The following is a 20,915-nucleotide window of genomic DNA, read 5'->3' on the forward strand; positions in this document are numbered from 1 at the left end:
CAGGTTTTCAACCAGCTATCTGTGAATTAATGTTATTAGATGCATAGTGCGCAAAACATATAGGTTTCCTAACTAGTTCTTGTTCATTTAAGTGTTCCAAAAGTCATAGTGGGCTAAAGCGAAAGCAAGAATCATCTTCCAGTCTTGCTAATAGTTCTGGAACTATAAATTCCAAAGTGCCATCTAGTAATTCACCGACAACACCTTCTACACAAACAGTAGATGTGATGACAGTGCCAACTCTGCAACAGAATGTTCCTTTGTCTTAGTCATCCCTTGTGTTTGGTTCTGATGGTCTTAGCTCATTCACATCAGCACAGAATCAATTGGTTGGAGACTTTTATATAATAATTTTTTTGGTTTCTTGTTGGAGATATTATAATACTATGGTTATTTATTTTCTTTAATGATTGTATCACATAAGATAACTGATTATGTTGTAGGTAGAAATAGACTGTCTTTTAGCTTATGCATCTTTGGGTGACAACGTGGAGTCATTCTTATCTCCTAATGATGCAGACCCTAGAAATAGATCTGGTACATGTATGGGAGCTTTTGATTAATGTATCATGCTATCATCTGCCCTCCCTGCTCCAGATAATGAATGAAAATAAATAAAGGGAAAATATAACTTTGGGTCCCCACATTTTGCTCGCATTTTGTTTTAGGTCCCTGCACTTTTTGTTTTGGTATTCTAAGTCCCTTTTGTTTTTTGATGTTTTGGGTCCTTCTTAGATCCCTACACTTTGTTCATGGAGGGACCCAAAATAATGAAAAATAAAGTGTAGGGACCTAGACCACTGAAAAGAAAAGAGTAGGGACTTATAGAAAAATATGAGCAAAGTGCAAGGCTTAAAAGTTATGTTTTTTCATAAATAAAATAGGAAAATTGCTATTATCTCCCTTCAACTTTATGTCATATGCAAACTTCCTCTCAACACTTATATCTGGTTCTAACTAAAACCACTAATTGAGATGCTACTTGAGACTCCTTCATTTATGGCATGACATTCTACAATGGATTACCATAAAATTGTGCACTCTAAAATCACTTTCATTGAGTCAGAAAATCTTCTAACATAACATTTCTTGTGATTTGATAGCCAAAAGGAAGTTCTAAGGAGCGATCTCATATGGATGAGTGAATGTGACAATTAAAAGAGGTTGAAGTGACATCTTAGTCAATATTTGATAGATGTAAAAGGGAAAGGGAAACTAAGAAAATTGTGGATTTTGGAAGAAAAATAATATTTCTTATTGATCAGAATACTAAGTACAAGTTAACTGTATATACACAAGGGGAAATAATTACTAATAATGTCTAATAAAGACTATACAATATTTACAATAAATATCAAATATTCCTACAGTCCCCCTTAAGTTGGATTGTAGATGCTAACATGTCCAACTTGCTTATATAATCTTCAAATGTGGGGCCAAGCAATCCTTTAGTCAAAACATCAGCTGCTTGTAACTTTGTAGGCAAATATGTCAAACATATAATTCCTTCTTCCACATTTTCTTTGATGAAGTGGCAGTCTATCTCTACATGACAGGATTTAAAGCCATGCTTATGGCAGCTTTATTATCACAATAGAGCTTCAATGATAAACTTGCTTCAACTTGTATTTTATTTACTCATACCAGCCACAACTCCTTTGTTATTCCTTGAGCTAAAGCTCTCAACTCAGATTCAGCACTACTTTTTGAAACAACTCTTTGCTTTTGGCTTTTCCATGTGACTAGATTACCCCACTCAAATGAACAATAGCTAGAGGTTGACCTTTGATCTTTATAAGTTCCATCCCAACTTGTATCAATGTAAACTTATATAGATCTTTCCTCATGTTTTCTAAAGACTAGCCCTTTACCAGGAGTGTCTTTTAGATATCTCAAAATCCTGTAGACTACTTCCATATGATTCTTTATTGGGCAGCTCATTTATTGACTGGCTACACTGACAGTGAATGCTATATCTAGCATCGTATAGGAAAGATATATTAGTTTTCTAACAAGTTTCTAATATCTCTCCTTGTCAATAGCTTCTTCCTTTTCTTCTTCATACTCCTTATATGAGTTTTCTTCCTCCTCAGTGTCTTTCTCTTTTCCATTCTTATCCTTAGGTTTCTTGACCTCAATAGGAGTTTCAACAAGTCTATAACCTCACATACCTATCTTAGTAAGAAGATCAAGTATGTATTTTTTGTGAGAAACATAGATTCCTCTCCTTAACCTAGCAACTTTCATCCCAAGAAAGTATTTTAGCTTCCCGAGATCTTTGACTTCAAATTCCTTACCAAGGACTGCCTTTACTCTTTCTGTCTCCTCAAGGTGATCTTTAGTGAGTATTATGTTGTCAACATATACAATAAGGATACATTTCTTCCTTCCCTCGACTTTAACAAACATTGTATGATCTGACAGGGCTTGCTTGTAACCTTCAAACTTTAGGACTCTTGAGAACCTGTTAAACTAAGTTCTTAGTGACTGTTTTAAGACATATATAGACTTATTCAATTTACAAACTTGAGTTGCCTTGTCTTTATCAAACCCAGGAGGTAGAGTCATATGCACTTCTTCCTTCAATTCTCCATTCAGACTAGCATTTTTTATGTCAAGTTGATGAAGAGGCCACTCAAAATTAGCTGCCATAAACAATAAGACTCTAATAGTGTTCAATTTTACCTTATTTTTTTTAGTTTTAACTAGTGAGAAATTGAATTCAAAAGTTTTAAGAAAATGATTTCTTACCCTATAGTAATAGAAAAGTTCTCCAGAACTAAACTAATACTTTGTGACTGGTTTGAGTCATAACGATAAAGCTTTGAAGATATAGGCACAATTTGCCCTAATCTAGAGAGAGAGTAGTGAGAGAAAGTTTGATTGTGAGGAAGTTAATGTATGATGTGTGATGTGTGATATGGGTAGTTTATAGGCTAATTGTGTGTATGTGTGTTATATTGTCTATGTCATTAGTCAATCAAGCATATATTGTCCACATGGTCAAGGCCCTAAAAGCGGCTAATAACATAGTTTTTATTAGAGATACTCAAGTGGCAAATTTTGACTTAAAATGGTCAAAATGCACTTGGATATTCAATTTTCAAATAAAATATCAAATTTAAATGAAACCAGTATCATTGGTTAGATTTTGAAACAAGATTCATGTGGGCGCTTGAACCATCTTAATTGGACATCGGATGTGAAAACAACGCACATCGAAGTTTGCACTAAAAACTATTGTGTGACAATAGAGCTAGGTGTGTGTGCCATGGTGTGTGTATCTACATGCCATGGTGCATGACACAGAGCGAATAGCTATGATCTTTATGCCACATGTTGCGGCGCATGTGGCACGAGCTGTGACACATGACCCTTATTTTGACTTAATTTAATTAAAATGCACATGTTTTCTTGATCTTTGATGCACTTTCACATAGTGGTTTCGTTGTGTAGGGTTTTTATAGTTTGAATAATTTATGAAATGATTTTGAAAATATTTTATCTGGAATACCAAAACTTTCTAAATAATTGATTTTCATACAAATTAGTAGAGTAAGTGGAGGATCATATGGTAATGTGAATGAGGGCATTATATTTTGTACCATCAAGCATTACGGTCTTAGGAGTTACCCTAAATTCTATGTCACCATGAGTTTTTGCTTTAGGAGCTACCTCTAGTGTCAACTCTCTTAGTGCTTCAGGTATAAATTGCTCACTATCTTTTGATATTTTTTTGAGTGTAAACTAAGAGTTCTCCCTTTTGTGGTCTTTCTGCATCTCCTCCTATTTGTATGTGTTTCTCAAATTGTGGCATAGGAGGAGATGGTATTTGAAGGGATGTTGGAAGGGTAGATGAAGGTAATGGCTCAGTTTCAATTCTTGCAAACCATGGCTCAAAAAGCACTAGTTCTCTGTTAAATTCTTGTTCCCAAGTTTGAAATTCACTTATGCTTTCCCCCTACATTGAAGAAATGGGATGGCATGGAGTAGCTACATGAAAGGTGACATCCAGGCTGACAAATGTGTGTTTTGTGATTAGGTTAAAGCATTTATATCCTTTTTAAGTAGGAGAATAGCCAAGGAATATGCATTTAATGGCTCAAGGTTCAAGTTTGGTGCTTTAGTGGTTATGGATAAATGCTGTGCAACCAAACACATGAAGTGGAAGATTGGTTTTAATATGGAATGTGGAGAAAATACTTTGCAATTTGTGAAGAGGAGTTTCAAAGGATAAGATTTGATTGGACATTCAATTGATTAGGTAAGTTGCAATTAAAATGGCATCCCCCCAATAAAATTTAAGCACATTACAGGTAAACATGAGTGCTCTAGCAACATCAAGTATATGATGATTTTTTCTTTCTACAACCCCATTCTGTTGAGGTGCATGGACACAAAAACTAGTATGGACAATACCGTGCATGTGGAGAAAAGTCTTCAAAGATTGGTTAAAGTATTTGATGCCATTGTTGGTGTGTAAGACTTGGATGATTGTATTAAATTGGGTTTTGATCATGTTGAAGAAAGTCATGAATGTGGATGTAGCCTCAAACTTGTTTTGTAAAAGATAAACCTAATTGACACGAGTATGGTCATCAATAAAGGAAATGAACCATGTGGCTTTAGTACGATTAGGTGTACAGGATGGTCCCCACAAGTCAATATGAATGGTTGTGAAAGGTTTGGTGGGTATGTATTTGGTTCTCTAAAAGGATGTTCTGTGGTGTTTAGCTAGTTCACAAACCTCACAATGAAAGTCATTAATATTCAAGTTTGGACATAGACTTAGGAACAATCATTGAAGGTAATGAAAATTAGGATAACCCATCCTCTTATGCCATAATAGAACATCATTAACTTTAGAGAGAGAGATAGACTTACCAACAATCAGAGAGTTACCACTCAAGTGGTGGCTTTCAAAATAGTAAAGCCCGTCATACTCCTTAGCACTTTTGATTGTCGCTCCAAATGATAGATCCTAAAACACATAATGGGATAGGAGGAATTTAGCTTAACAATTTGATTTGGTCATCAATTGATTGATTGAAAGTAGGTTACAATCAAGTTTAGGCACATGAAGGACAGAAGCCAACACTCTAGAATTAAAAATTTGAATACTCCCTTTTCTCGCTATAGGTGCTAAGGAGCCATCTGCTATCTTAACTTTAACATTTCTAGCACATGGGGTGTAAGTACTAAACAACTCATGAGAACAAGTCATGTGGTCGGAGGCTCTCAAATCAACCATCCTGACTATGGCATTGCAAGATGTTTTTAGGGCCTAAAGAAACGTTCCTCTTTTGGCAATTATTACTTTAGGCCCATATTTTTCCACTGACACTACAATCCAATATCTAGTCAACTTCATTAGAATATTTAGGAGAGTCCAAATAACCACTCTTAAAACTTACCATGAGACAAAGCCCATATAGCAAAGAAGAATCAGTAACCATATCCCAAGAGCACCCCAAATTCCTTCAAACAGACCCCCAAACACATTGTAGGGATAAACCAATGTTGAGGAAAGGGTATCCAGTTATAGATGAGGCTTAGATCTCACTAGAAAAGGGTCTGTGTTGTCGAAAAGGGGAGTTGCGGCCTGAACAAAGGTGGCATGCACTGCCATGCGCCATTAAGTCAATTTTGATGGCAGATTTTTTGGCAGCTTGTGTAAACCACACGTGCCAGCAATCATCATGTCCTTTGGGGGTTTTGCCGATTGGAGCTTTTTGAACACACCTAAGGGGGTGGTGAGAGCCACAACGATCTTAACCAACACCTGCATCATAGCCTTAAGTTTTTGTACAGAGTAGCTTTTACGAACCATAACCTAAAGAACCCTAATGATGATTTCAAATCACTTTCTTTGATACCATGTGGATTTTGGTAGAAAAATAATATTTCTCATTGATCAGAATACTGAGCACAAGTTGACTATATATACACAATGGGAAATGATTACTAATAATGGCTAATAAAGCCTAATAAAGACCATATAATATTTACAATAACTACTAAATATTCCTACCAAAATATAATATCATTCATTTAACACCAATTAGGTCCAATTTATAGGGATATTAAACGTATTCCCAAACTACCCTTTTACCCCTAATTGCCCTAATTACCCTTACTATTCCTAATTCCCATGTATTAGTATTGTTAATGGACAGCTGAGCAGAAGGATCTAAATTGTGAAGGGAAACAGTTTGGGGTATTTTTCAGTTTTGAGTGTTGAGTGAGTATTCTACAAATGGTCTTAAGGGTGATGTAAAACACACACACATGCTCAAACTGATTTAAATAGAGGGAGAGAGACACAGAACTAATAGGGAGAGGGAGCAGAGGGAGAGAGATGCAGACTGGAGGGAGAGAGCTTTCACAATATTTCAAATGACTTCATTCATCAAATCTACCTCCAAGTTACAAAAGAAATGTCTATATATAAACTAGAAGTTTCCTCTCATATAAGGAAACATTAACTTGTAGTCCATTTAATAAATGAAAGGATAAAACAACCCACTTGCTAAATAGAGTAAAAAACAAAAAGTATAAAATATAAAATTAAGATAGATTTCCACTTATAGCAAGCTTCTTCAAAATATATTAATTCCTATATTTCATCATTTTTCCCCTGTTTGATGGAACTCTCCTTCAGAGAGTAAAAAAATGTTGAAGTAACTCTACTAGAGCGTGATGTAGGGCATCCTTCCAAGTAGCAATTAATCTGGAGAATGAGACCGTGTGGAAAATAAGCAATATGATCATAATAATTTAAAAAATATTCTTGATGAATAAGGTAGCTGTAGAAGTTGTTATCAAATGGGAAAATAATATGTTCTTTCATAACCAAAACAGCTTTTTCAATAAATGGTGTAGCACATAGATGATTAGAAGTAGGAATTTGGCAAAGTTGAATACTCTTGTCAAGATCACTTATTGGCATCCACTCATAAGTCTCTATTGCCTCTAAATGATAATCTTTAGTCAACAATTTGAAGCCTTGATTCACTTTAAGACTAATACTCTCATTTTTTATAGAGATTTCTTTTGACTCCAAATTCTTTCTCTTGCTTCATAGTAACATCTATGTCACTTCCATTTTCTAACTTAAGCTCTTTCATAAGAATGGTTTCACTCCCAGTAATAGGACCATGAATACTATTAGTATCCCTTTTTGGTATAACTGACATAGGTGTGTAGCTTTTTTTATGAGGGTACCATTCTCTTGTGCCTTGAAAATATCATCATTCTATCTTGAAAAAGTTATCTCCATGCCCCTTTGATGGCTTAAACATTTAAGAGCCCTTAAGACTTCGTTAAACTTAGTATTCATATACCCCTTCAACTCTTGAATTTTGTGATCCACATATTACTTTTGAACCCTTTTAGATTCCTCAAGATCACTTTTAAGGATTCTGGACATAATGAACAAAAAACTAAAATTCCAAAAATGATTTCTTGCACATAAGATAGGCCAGCAAGCTATAAAAGCTACAAAAGATGAAATTTTACCCCAAATAAAACTTTGGATGATGATTCAAGGCTCTTAGGTTGATCAAAACTTGAAGAAACTCCTTGAAAACACCAAATATGCTGAAAATCAGATTCTGGAGACGTTGTTCGGACGATGTGTGTTGCGGCACGTGTGCATGTGAAGACCATGCGTTGGAGAGTCCTTTGGTACATGACAGTGCGTGCAGTTATAGACAAAGGTGGGTTTTCTAGTTCTAACTAGATTTCCCCTCCTAAACATGATGGTGGTGTCCATTTTAGGATGTGATGTTGGGAAGTGTGGCTCTGGGCTCTGGCAGTGTGAAACAAAGTATGTTGGGCTTCCTGATGAGTTTTCTCCAATCTTCAGCAGCGGGAACAATCTAGGAGTGTTCAAAGCCTTGCTTTGATGCCAAGTTGATGTAAAACACACACACACTCAAATTGATTTGAACAGAGGTAGAGAGATGCAGATTGGAGGGATTGAGCTTTCGGAATATTTCAAATGACTTCAATAATCAAATCTACCTAAAAGTTACAAAAGCAACATGTATATATAAACTAGAGGTTTCCTCCCATACAACCAAACATCTACTTGCCAACCCATTTAATATATGAAAGGATAAAACAACCCACTTGCTAAATAGAGTAAAAAACAAAAAGTATTAAAATATAAAATTAAGATAGATTTCCTCTTATACAAAGCTTCTTTAAAATATATTAATTCCTATATTTCATCAAAGGGGAAGGAGGGTATTTTCATTTTTGGCCGAGCCAGAAACTCCTAGAGAAGTTTATGTGTGTTGGATCAATTGCATAACTACAAATATGTAGAATTCTGGAACTATGGAATTTCAATGTTCTGTTTCAACTCTGTATTTTGAAATTTTATTTTATTCTGCAGAGACAAATCATATTAAATATGGAGAGAGACTTATGATAGCGAGGACTTAAATACCTTTATACAAGCAAATAATTGTCAAGATATGAAAAACAATGAATTAAAAGGAATGACTATCAGGAACTAGAAATGAAATAAAACAAAATAAAGACTTAGTTTATGAATTCTTTAAAATTAGTTCCATAAATGCAAGATATGAACAAAATATAACCACATGTTTTCCAAGATTTAATTTCTTACTATGCTTTAGGATTTGCATTTAAAGAGATCAATCTTATAATGGAAAGTACACATCAAATTGAATGTTGTCACTTCTCATCTGATAGAAAGTTGCTTGCTACTACTGGCCATAATAAAAAGGTAGTTCCTGTGTTTCTTGAACTTCAACAGCAATCTCCTTTCAAGAAGAAATGTTATATGTTTGCTTTATTATTTTGTGGTATAGGCTTCATTGTGGTGCATCAACTCATTTGATTTGAAGTTTGCACTTGAAGAGCACTCTGAATGGGTAACTGGTGTTTGATTTAGTCCCAGCGTGTCACACATTGCTACATCCTCATCTAACTAAACTATTAGGGTTTAGGATGTTGATAATGTTAGTTATGATCTCTTATCTTAGTTGAATTGTAAAATTCAAATTTGAATTGATTGAAGTAAAATTGGATATAGTTGGACAGAGATTGAGAGATAGAATTATCAATTTAATTAGTAAAATTGTTTTGAGAAATCACCATCTTTCATTTTAAATCACACCCACGTTTGACGTTACCTAATATATTTTGTTTTGTATTAATCCCCTCTTTGTAAATTAGCATTGTAAATTTTCAAAAAGATTTTACAAGAATCATAATTATTGAAGTTTCAAGGAAATCCCTGCTTGAATTTTGATCTGTTGAATATTGCAGCTAAGCTATTATTTGAGTCCTTTTAACTTAAATTTCAATGTCCATTGTAACCTCCTATATCTGCTCGATATAGGAGAAAGTTAGCCAAATCACAACATTAATCAAAACTCAGTAATCAAAGAATTTGTTTTAAAACCTTGGACCCAAAACTTGTTTTGCAAAACTATTGAAATCACAACACATTTGAGTATTACATAGTGGAAGCAATTCACATGCATTCATAACACTAATTGCATGCATTAAAAACCACAAAATTAAGTTGAAAAATGGGCCATGTGCTGCGGCGTCTAGTACATGCACCATGGCATGTGGCATAGAGCCATATGTCTGACTCTCTGTGCCATGCGCTATGGTGCGCCAGTCTGAATTTTCTACTATCATTTGACAGCAAAAATGATGAACTCTCGGCATGCATTGTTTTCACATACAACATCCAATCGGAGTAATTCAAGCATCTACACGAAGCTTATCTCATAAGCAGGTTAAGGATATAGGTTTGGATAAGAGATAATAGTCTGATTGAAATTTGGATAGCTAGGTGCAAAAAGTCACTTTTTCAAAGAAATTAAGGCACCCAATTGCTCAAATCGATTCCTTTTTCTCATTGACCACATATGGCCTTCAACTAAGTCTAAAAACACCTATTACACCTGATTAATCACAATATATCACATATATATACCTATACCAAAATTTGGCCCCTCAAAGGCCAATTTTCACATTTCTCAACTTCTCACAATTTGTGACAATTTGGTACTTAACCTACTTGGCCCTTTTTTTCACCAACATCACATTAAACTATATTCATAACATAATCATAACTCAATCTTAACCCCAAATTACTTATTTCATCATAATTTTATGCATAGGCTAAGATTCACTAAAACTCACAACATTCACAACCAAATCTTAGCCCTAATTCTCATTTCACTATATATATACACAATTAGGTTAAAATTTCACAAAAGCACTACATTTTCTCTATTTCACTACTCAAAGGATGCATGCAATCCTTATGACAACTCATATATATACACACACACAAGTTCTCAGTTCATTACACAATACTCTGAGTTCACATGGCTTCAACAACTCTAAGCCAGTCCTGACTCTTTTCCCTTGCCCTGATCACTGCTTAGTCCTGTAAAAATGAAACCACGGGGTGAGATAAAAATCTCAGTAACAAAATAATTTACTCCTATTGACTATCACATGCAACTATATGAAAGTAAAGCATAATATACCCTTAATCATTACATAATCAAACGTTTTATTTCAAATATTACTTATATCAATCATTTTATCACTTTTACACTTATTTCACCACTTTTCTCCACTTTTCCACCAATATAGCATATAGCATGATTGCTACCAATCAAACCTCCAAATCACTCTAACACGAAACCATAGGCCCGCCTTAAACCAATTTATACTCTTATTGGCTTTGAGCTCACCTTTTATAGTAGAATCACTTAGTTAAAGGTATTTTATCTCACTTTTAGACTATAGTTTCCCCTAATATACACAATGGGATATCGCTGACTCCAACACCATATCACACAGATACTAAGGAGTCCATATCTCCAACATCACACCTTAATAGATACTAAGGAGATCATCTCCAATACCGCACCTCAAAAGGCACTAAGGAGGTATAATTCTCCAACACTACATCCCATCGAGCCTAAGAAGAATATGACATATGTTCTTATCACAACACACCACACAGGTGAACTCCTACCCTTATGATCATACTTTCCAAACCATCCATAGGTTTCTCATTCGTACATATATCCTCAATACATAATATTTATTTATATAAGGTATGAAATCACATGTTCTTGCTCATTTATTTAATTAAAAGTCATTTTCATGCAACATTCACACAATGCTACAAAACATGTTTAGTTTAACAATTTCATACAATAGATAGCATACTCACACATAATTACAAGAAATAGTCAAACAAAGGAAGTTATTCGGTTACCTTAACCTTTCTGTCACTAGAAAGGTTACTCGTGAATTCCATCCACCACTACAATTTGTCGCAAGCTTCCTTTCTCAATTCACATGTCTGATATGCCAATCTAAACACAATTGGCATGATTTGGTCAATTGGTCCAATTTGTCCAAAAATACATATTTACTACTTGTAGCTACATTTAACCGTCTATTCCTTTCCATTATTTGTTCTAAGTTCGTTTCTACTTAATTACTATCACCTCAACTAGTTTCATTTCACTCAAATAGGATTTTCACCCTAATTTCCTCTTAGTTTAGGGTCAAATCGAGCCTACAGGTTTAAAGCTTTATCATTTAACTCCAAACTAGTCACAAAGCTTTAATTTAACTCTCAAGAACTTTTCTATTACTATTAAATGAGAATCAAACCCCTTAAATTTCACCGACTCAATTTTTTTATAACTCATATTCAGAGAAATTTGGGTAGAATGGAAGGTAAGAGTTATACATAGTTTACCCGCTAAATTACTGATCAGAAGCACTGTCCACAGCTTCGAAATCTCTTACCCTAGCACATCCTTCACTTTTCTCTTCTCTCTTTCATGTGTTTCTAATTTTCCCTTTTTAAAATTCATGAAATTTCATGACTTAAGAAGTCCCTTTCTGGTTCATGTGCCATGGTGCATACAGTATAAGTCATGGTGCGTGGCACTATGAGAATAATTCTCACCATGTACATTTGCTTCGACCCAAAACACGATTCTTCCGCCAATATTTGTTCATTTAACATCCCAACGAATCAAATCATCACACAATCATCCAAATTTCTAATCCTACACTAGTTGCCACTTTACCCTCAATTAACAGCTATCATGGGATTAAGAAATTCAGGATGTTACATCCATAACTCCATATATTTGTACAATTGATCTTTAAACAAATGTTGCCCTGATTTTAATCCTTTACAATTTGGCTAATTATTTTATATTAAACTCGATCATTTTAAATCTTGTTTCTGAATTCTGAATAATCCTTACTTTATTATACCTAGCATATGGTTAAATTTACTTCTTATGGAAACAGTGTTTTTACCTACTGTGATGCAGCATATGAACTGAAATTAGTCAAGGAAGATTTGATCTTTTGTAAGTATTTTACCCAATCCTTTGACAAGACCGGCTGCATTTGGCAGGAAAAGTTGATTACCTTGAAAGTTTCCATTAGGTCACCTTGTGTTATGAATCCCGTCAGTATCTTTTCACATTTTGATAGAGCCTATGATTTCTTTAAGACTTATAAGAGGAGAGTGCAGAAGAATAATGACTCATATCGAAAGGGATTGACTAGTCAAGATGATTATCCCTTGGTCCATGGCCGTATGGAACAGTGAATCATGATCTTGTGTTATGATTATTATCTTTTGGACAGCAAGAGCTAGGAAAAGGCCATGTTATAAGTTTATAAATCTTTTGTTTTTTTGGGAGGGGGTATCTTTTTAGTGAGATTGGTGAGGAAAGACTGGCCTCTCGAATGCCAGAAGGAGGGAACTCACTTTTGTGATGTTTGTATCTTGTGTCGCTGTTACTATTGTGATCAGTCAGGGGAGATAAGGTTTTGGCTAGAATCAGAGGAAGTCCTTGTAACTTTGATTCAGTTTCTCTCATTTGAATGAAAAACCTTAACATTTTCCCCTCATCTATTATTGCTACTGTTTTTATTATTGTTTTTTGTTGAGATATTGGTTTTGGTCCTATTAATTAGCATCAGAGCAGTACGATCTTTAAGTGGTTAGAGTGAGGAGTTATGGTGGACAAAGTACAATACTCTGATTGTGAAGTACAAGAGTTAAAGGAGACGGTTTGAGTATTGACAAGAGACGTAAGCGATATCAAAGAAATGTCGAAGGGTATAAATGTTACCTTGGAACGGATGCAAAACAAAATAGTAGGAACCCATAGGGATGAACAGGAAGGTACCCATCACAGGGAAACATCCAGAAGTAATCCAAGGGTTGAGACAGAGGTAGGGAAGTACAGGAAGTTAGAGTTACCTGTCTTCTCAGGAGAGGACCCTCTTGGTTTGCTTTTCCAAGTAAAGAGGTATTTCCATGTCAATTCCATAGTTGAGCATGACAAGCTTGAAGTTGCAGTTGTATGTCTAGAAGGTAAAGCTTTGAATTGGTACCAATGGCTTGACACGAGGACACATTTATGCAACTGGGTTGAATTCAAGAAAGAACTGCTTCATCGTTTTCATTCTTCACAACCAAGAGGTGATTATGAGAGGCTTTTCACAGAAAAACAAGAGAAGATAGTGCTAGAATTTGTGGAAGAGTTTGAACTCTTGTCTATATCATTGAATGAAGCTTGAGAGGAGTATTTGATCAGCGCATTTTGCTCTAGATTAAAAGACAAGATACAGACAAAGCTGAAGCTAATGAAAACCATGACCCTACAAGAATCAAATGCTAGGAGAATGCAAAGAAGTTAGGGTTAACTGAACCCAACGTCACCAATTTGGGCCCAAATCAAATTTGGCCCACCCTCTTATTTCACACTGGTGGCTCATGTGACTGAGTCAAACAAGACTCCAGCAAATGCAGCAACGTCACACGCAGAAAAAAACAAGGAAACTAGAGGCAAGAACAAAGAACTCGAAAGCTGGACCACCATGAGGAAGGGGAGCAACACTCGGTGCCTACCTGATTCAGAAATTGCCCGCCAAAGAGAGCTGGGGCTTTATTTCAAGTGTGGAGATAAATATAGCCTAACCTATCAATGCAAGAACAAGAACCTCCAGGTGCTAATAATGGAAATGGGGAATGAAAAACTCACAGACGAGGGAGACACAGCAACAAAATTAGATGAAGAGTACCCTAAAACTAATAAAGAAGGGACACAAATGGAGTTATCTCTAAACTCCATGGCTGGGTTCGACGACACTCATACTATGAAGGTCAAAGGTTCTATTAGGAGCACGGGGGTAATCATTCTCATTAATAGTGGGGCCATACATAATTTTATTGTGGAAGATTTACAGAAGAAATTGAGGTTACTAACTGATGAAATATCGAAATACACTATCACAGTGGGGGACGAGTTCACTGTTAAAGGGAGGAAACATTGTAAGGACCTTAGTATGATGGTGCAAGGGCTTAAGATTAATCAAACCTTCTACCCTTTTCCTCTCAGTGGGGTGGATGCAGTCTTCGGTATGGAATGGTTGAAGTCATTGGGTGATAAGAAGATTAATTGGAGTCAATTAACAATGAAAATTGGCAAGAAAAGGGAACGAATCTATTTACAGGGTGTTCCTACTTTCAAGTCCTTAATTAGATCTATTGGGAAGAAGGGGGAAGGATTCTTGATTGAATATAATGGCCTAGCTAGCGATGTTGAAGGTATAACAATTCTAAGTCCAGAAATTTAGACTTTGATGGAAAAATTTTCCATAGTCTGTCAACCCATTAAGGAACTCCCTCCATCACATTCTAAGGATCATACAATTGTCATCAAACTGAGTGAACAACCCCCTAATTTAAGGCCCTACCGGTACCCTCATCTATAAAAAATGAAATAGAGAGCATGGTGAGAGATATGCTGAAAGCCAAGATTATTCAACCAAGTAATAGCCCTTACTCAAGTCTGGTGCTGCTAGTGAAGAAAAAAGATGGAAGTTAGAGGTTTTGTGTTGACTATAGAGCCTTAAATAAATTCATCGTGCCTGATAAATTTTCCATTCCAGCCATTGATGAGTTGTTGGATGAGTTGAAGGGAGCAATGGTCTTCTCCAAGCTGGACTTGAAGTCTAGATACCATCAAATTCGGATTAAGGCAGGGGATGAGCATAAAACAGCATTTCGAACACATGAGGGACATTACGAATCCAAGGTGATGCCCTTTGGGTTAACTAATGCCCCCTCCAATTTTCAATCACTAATGAATAAGGTATTTAAGGAATATTTACGAAGGTTTGTGCTAGTGTTTTTTGATAATATTCTTATAATATTTACGAAGGTTTGTGCTAATGTTTTTTGATAATATTCTTATATATAGCAATGACCTAACCTCACATTTGAAGCATCTAGAAGCTGTATTTTTTATTTTACAAGAAAATCAGCTTGTGATAAATTTGAAGAAGTGCAGCTTTATCCAACCCAAGATCGAATACTTGGGTCATTTTATATCTAAGGAAGGAGTTCAAGCAGATTTGGCCAAGATAGAGAGGATGGTGAAGTGGCGTAAGCCTAAGAATGTGAAATCCTTGAGAGGATTCCTAAGGCTTACTGGGTACTATCACAGATTTGTCAAGAATCATGGAAAGATCACTAGCCCTCTAACTGATTTGCTTAAAAAGGATGCTTTTAAATGGACACAAATAGCCAAGAAGGCCTTTGAAAATCTCAAAATAGCTATGCCTAATTTCATACTCCCTTTTGAGTTAGAGAATGATGTATCCGAGACCAGCGTGGGGCAATCTTGATGCAGCAAGGCAAACCTATGGCATATTTCAGTCAAAAACTCTCAAATAAAGCTCAACAATGCTCTATCTATGAAAGAGAGCTTATGGCTATTGTGATGGCAGTCAAAAAGTGGTGACATTATCTTTGGGGACAAAAGTTCATCATCCGTACTGATCAGAAGGCTCTAAAATATTTGCTGGAACAAAGGGTAGTTGATGAAAACCAACAAAAATGGGTCTCTAAATTAATGGGATTCAAATTTGAAATTGTGTACAAGCCGGGAAGAGAGAATAGGGCTATAGATGCTTTATCTAGACAAGGAGAATTGCTGGAATTGATGGGATTTTGCTTATGGTAGTATAATGATGTGGAGGAATGGGAGAAAGAGGTGCAAGCTGATCTGAAATTGAGCAAAATTCTACAGCAATTCATCAATAATAAAAAAAAGGGTGGAAGGGTACAGCTTAATACATGGGTGCCTACACTATAAAGGGAGGTTAATTCTACCAAAAGGTTCCACCAGAATTTCCTTGTTGCTTAAGGAATATCATGACTCTCCAATGGGGGGCATTTGGGCTATTTACGCACTTACAAGCGGCTGTCTAATGTTGTGTATTAGGAGGGAATGAAAAGGGATGTCCAACAATATATGGCAAGCTGTGAGTTATGCCAAAAGAATAAACATCAAGCATTGTCTCCGACTGGCCTGTTACAACCATTACCTATTCCACAAAATCTTTGGGAGGATATTAGCATGGATTTCATTACCGGGCTCCCTAAGTCAAAGAGGTATGATACCATACTTGTAATTGTGGACAGGGTTACAAAATATGCTCATTTCTTTTCTCTTTCCCACCCTTTTACTGCTAAAGATATTGCTGAAAGGTTCATAATGGAGATTGTGAAGCTGCATGGTTTCCCTAAAACCATTGTTTCTGATCGGGACAAGGTCTTTATAAGGCAATTTTGGCAAAAATTGTTCAAGTAGGCTGGTACTCAACTTTGTCTCAATTCATCCTATCATCTCAAATCGATGGACAAACTAAGGTTTTTAAATAGGAGCTTAAAGACTTACTTGTGTTGCTTTGCAAATGAAAAGCCTACTTACTGGGCTACATGGCTATCTTGAGCTGAGTATTGGTATAATACTTCTTACCACAGTGCAACTAATATGACACCTTTTAAGGCAGTGTATGGTAGGGATCCCCCTGCATTCTTGAAATTAAGCGGTGAACCTTCAGCTATTGAAGACGTGAATGAGCAAATCCAGATTCAAAATCAGATTATTTCTCTTTCAAGAGACAATTTAGCTAAGGCTCAGAGCCAAATGAAAGAGCAAGCTGATAAGCATAGAAGGGATGTGCAATTCGAAGTTGGGGACCTTGTTTATGTGAAACTAAGACCTTATAGGCTGAAAACTTTGGCTAGGAAGGTCAATTAAAAGCTAAGCCCTCATTTTTATGGCCCTTTCAAGGTTCTTGAGAAGGTGGGAGTAGTAGCCTACAAGCTGGAATTATCGCCCACAGCCTGCATTCATCCTGTGTTTCATGTTTCACAACTAAAAAAATATGTGCCTTCTGCAGTTGTGAGTCCAACCATTTCTCCAACCCTTTCTAATGAACTAGAATTACAAGTACAACCTGAAGATATAAGACTGTTTTGAAAGCTTTTGAATGGACAGCAAGAGGTGTTGATTAAATGGCAAGATTTACCTGAGTTTGAAAATTCTTGGGAATGTGCAGAACTGATTAGCAACTAATTTCCATCCTTTCCCCTTGAGGACAAGGTGAAACTTTTAGGGGAAGGTAATGATAGAGCCTGTGATTTCTCTAAGACTTATAAGAGGAGAGTACAGAAGAAGAATGACTCATATGGAAAGGGATTGACTGGTCAAGATGATTATCCCTTGGTCCATGGCTGTATGGAATAGTGAATCATGATTTTGTGTTATGATTAGTATCTTTTGGATAGTAAGAGCTAGGAAAAGGCCATGCCGTGAGTTTATAAGTCTTTTGTTTGTTTTGGGAGGGGGTGTCTTTTTGGTGAGATTGGTGAGGAGAGACCGGCCTCTTGAACACCAGAAGGAGGGAACTCACTTTTATGAGGTTGGTATCTTGTGTCACTGTTACTATTGTGATCAGTCAAGAGATAGGGTTTTGGCTAGAATCAGAGGAAGTCCTTGTAACTCTGATTCAGTTTCTCTCATTTGAATGAAAAACCTCAGCATTGTCCCCTCATCTATTGTTGCTACTGTTTTTACTGTTGTTTTTCGTTGAGATACTGGTTTTGGTCCTATTACATTCACCGTTTCATCAGTCTGTTGAGTGCATCATGAACAATCTTTTTATCTGTTTCAGTGCTCTTATATGCCATATGATCATTGCTGAAATTGAATTACCATTTACAGCCTGTTTATTCACTCCGTACATTCACTGGACACTCAACAGCTGTAAGGTCACTGGACTTTCACCCTTGTAAAGAGGACGTTATATTCTCTTGTGATAATCATAGTGAGATAAAATACTGGAGTAGTATTAAGAATGGCGGTTGTGCTGGGGTTTTAAAGGTGAAATAATCTCAACACAATTGTAAATCTGATTGAAACATAATTTTTCCCCTTCTCAAGCCTACAAATGTTAGTTTGCTCTTCATTTTGTTAGGGTGATGCTACTCAGATGAGATTTCAACCTTCAGGAATGCTTCTTGTTGCTGCAGCAGATAATTATATATCTATTATTGACGTAGAAAATCCGTTTTGGAGACTTTATTACAGGTTCCCTTCAAATCTTTGCTTTGAGCTTTGTATTAACATATTTACATGTTAGGCTACTCTAGGAACATTATTGATAATTTCATTTACCCATCTGTATCTCTGGCCTTTAGTCAGTTATTTATTTATTTTCCTCTATTGAAAAAAAAAAGATCAAATGAATTCAACCTTAGAAAAATGGGTTGGTATTGTCATTTTCATTTGAAGGACAGTATGGCTCAAATCTATATTTTCAAATGAAACACGCTTTCATAATGAAAGTTCAATCAATTTTATTGTCGAGTATCTGATATTATCTGTCAGATAAGATAGATTAATGTGTTTTCAACTGAGAAAAGTAGCAGATGAGAGCATACTGAATAGTAATGAAAATTCCATGGATTCTTGTGGACTCTTCAAGTTGAAACATGAGATTCAATTGCACTGATGTTTCAATATGACCAATATTTTCTTGTCTCCTACCTCAAGGAATCTGTTTCTTTGGGGGTGATTGATTTTTGCCGTCACCTTAAATTCTCCCATTATTAAATTGAATATCTGCATATTTACTGGAGAACTTTTGATGATCATATATGTTGAACTTCTACCATGTTTTCTGTGGCTACCTCCTTTCTTGCTTGGGATGTTTAATAAATCTTTTGTTACTGAAGCTTGACTGAAAACATCACTTGTTCCAATTAATATGACTGCACTAATTCTACCCGATAAAATCATAAAGTTGCTATTTTTCTAATTATGAATTGGAGTTATTTATGTTGACCAAAGTTCATGATTCGTGAAAGAGCGTTATTTCTGGTGTTACAAGAGATTGATGTGGCTGATATTTGGAATCTTATCGCATTATTTTTCTCAATATGACTTGGAGCTTATCCATCAGCTTCCCCCACCTTTCTTAGGTTCTTGTGATGGACTTTTTAACTGGTTATTAATGATCAATCATGCTTTGATGCTTATTTTAGGGCCACAAAAATCTTGTCCGTTCTGTGTGCTGGGATTTTCTGGAGAATACTTGGCATCTGTGAGTGATAACTTGATTAGAGTGTGGACAGTTAAATCTGGTAAAGGGGAATGCATTCATGAGTTGAATGCATCCGGCAAGCAATTCAACACCGGTGTTTTCCATCCTTCCTATCCTTTGCTGGTTATTGGCTGCCATAAGGTTAGCTACCTAGTTCTTATCATACTTGTACTCTTGCCAATTATTATAAGTTATAAATATATAAACTTCCTCTTTCTTTTGCTGAAATAATATGAACATCCCCTTTTTTCAGATCAAATTCAGAATTTTGCTAAATTACACAAATTTCTCATTACCAATTTCATTGAAGTTACATGGACCTCCTCTTTATTTTCAAAATATCCATAAACCTTGCTTGAAAAAGAGAAAAAAAAAATTAAATGATAATTTGGATCCTAAATTATAGGTCTAGAAGTGATTTGAACTCTAAATTTATTTTTTATACATTTTAACCCCTAAATAATTACACTTTGGGCAATTTGGCCCGTTAATTTGAACTAGATACCCTTACTTTAAGCAAGGCCCCACTTTCTCTCCCCTCCCCCCCAATTCAAATCATACTAAAAATGAGTTCGAGGTTCAAATCGCTCCCAAATCTATAATTTAAGATTCAAATTTCTATTTAACCAAATAGAAAATAAGTTCATGTAATTCCTTTAGAACTTTGAGGAGGTCTGTAGTTTCAATTAGCAAAATTAAGAAGATATGCATGTAATACACTTTTTGTTTCAAGGAATATGAATGTTTTGAAATATGCAGGAAAGGCACTTACAGTTTTAGCAAAATTTAAGAAAAAGCCTGTATAATTGACTGCTAACTTTGAACTGGCAAGCATCATCATCTTCTGCTGATTTGGAGTTTTGTTGTTTTCACTTGTGGAATCATATGATGTTTCAGACTCTAGAGCTCCGGGACTTAAGTGAGAACAAGATAATGCCTATATCTGCACATGACAATCTTGTATCTTCTTTGGCTGCATCAAATGCTACTGGGTTGGTGGCCTCAGCTAGTCACGACAAACATGTCAAGATTTGGAAGTGACTTCTATCTTGCCTCCTCATGTGCATTGCAATATAGGCATACCTTCAACAAACATCATAACTTTTCTTTATAGATCTTTCTAGTTCTATCTATATCCATGTCTATATACACATAAATACACACACACATACACACGTACATTAATATTATATTAGTCCAGTTCTTGGTAACCAACATACTAGGCATCCTTCTTAGACTTAGAAATTGGTATGCTATGAAAGTATTAGACCTAAGAAGAACAGATTTTGGCTGTACTGAGAGATGATATTTAGCACTTATAGTGTATAGCTATATATTGCACTAAGCAAATTTCGGCTTTCTCTTTTTACTGAGGAAATTGTTATTTATAATTATAATTA

General features: G+C 35.6%; 1 pseudogene; it reads left to right on the forward strand.

The window, feature by feature from the left end:
- Positions 1-20,556, forward strand: part of LOC129308924 (transcriptional corepressor LEUNIG-like) — a 65,844-nt pseudogene extending 45,288 nt beyond the window's left edge.
- Positions 20,557-20,915: the final 359 nt, after the last annotated feature.

The sequence above is a fragment of the Prosopis cineraria genome, unplaced genomic scaffold, assembly GCF_029017545.1.
Source record: "Prosopis cineraria cultivar Desert tree isolate PC_DT_omini unplaced genomic scaffold, ASM2901754v1 PC4, whole genome shotgun sequence".
NCBI lineage: Eukaryota > Viridiplantae > Streptophyta > Magnoliopsida > Fabales > Fabaceae > Prosopis > Prosopis cineraria.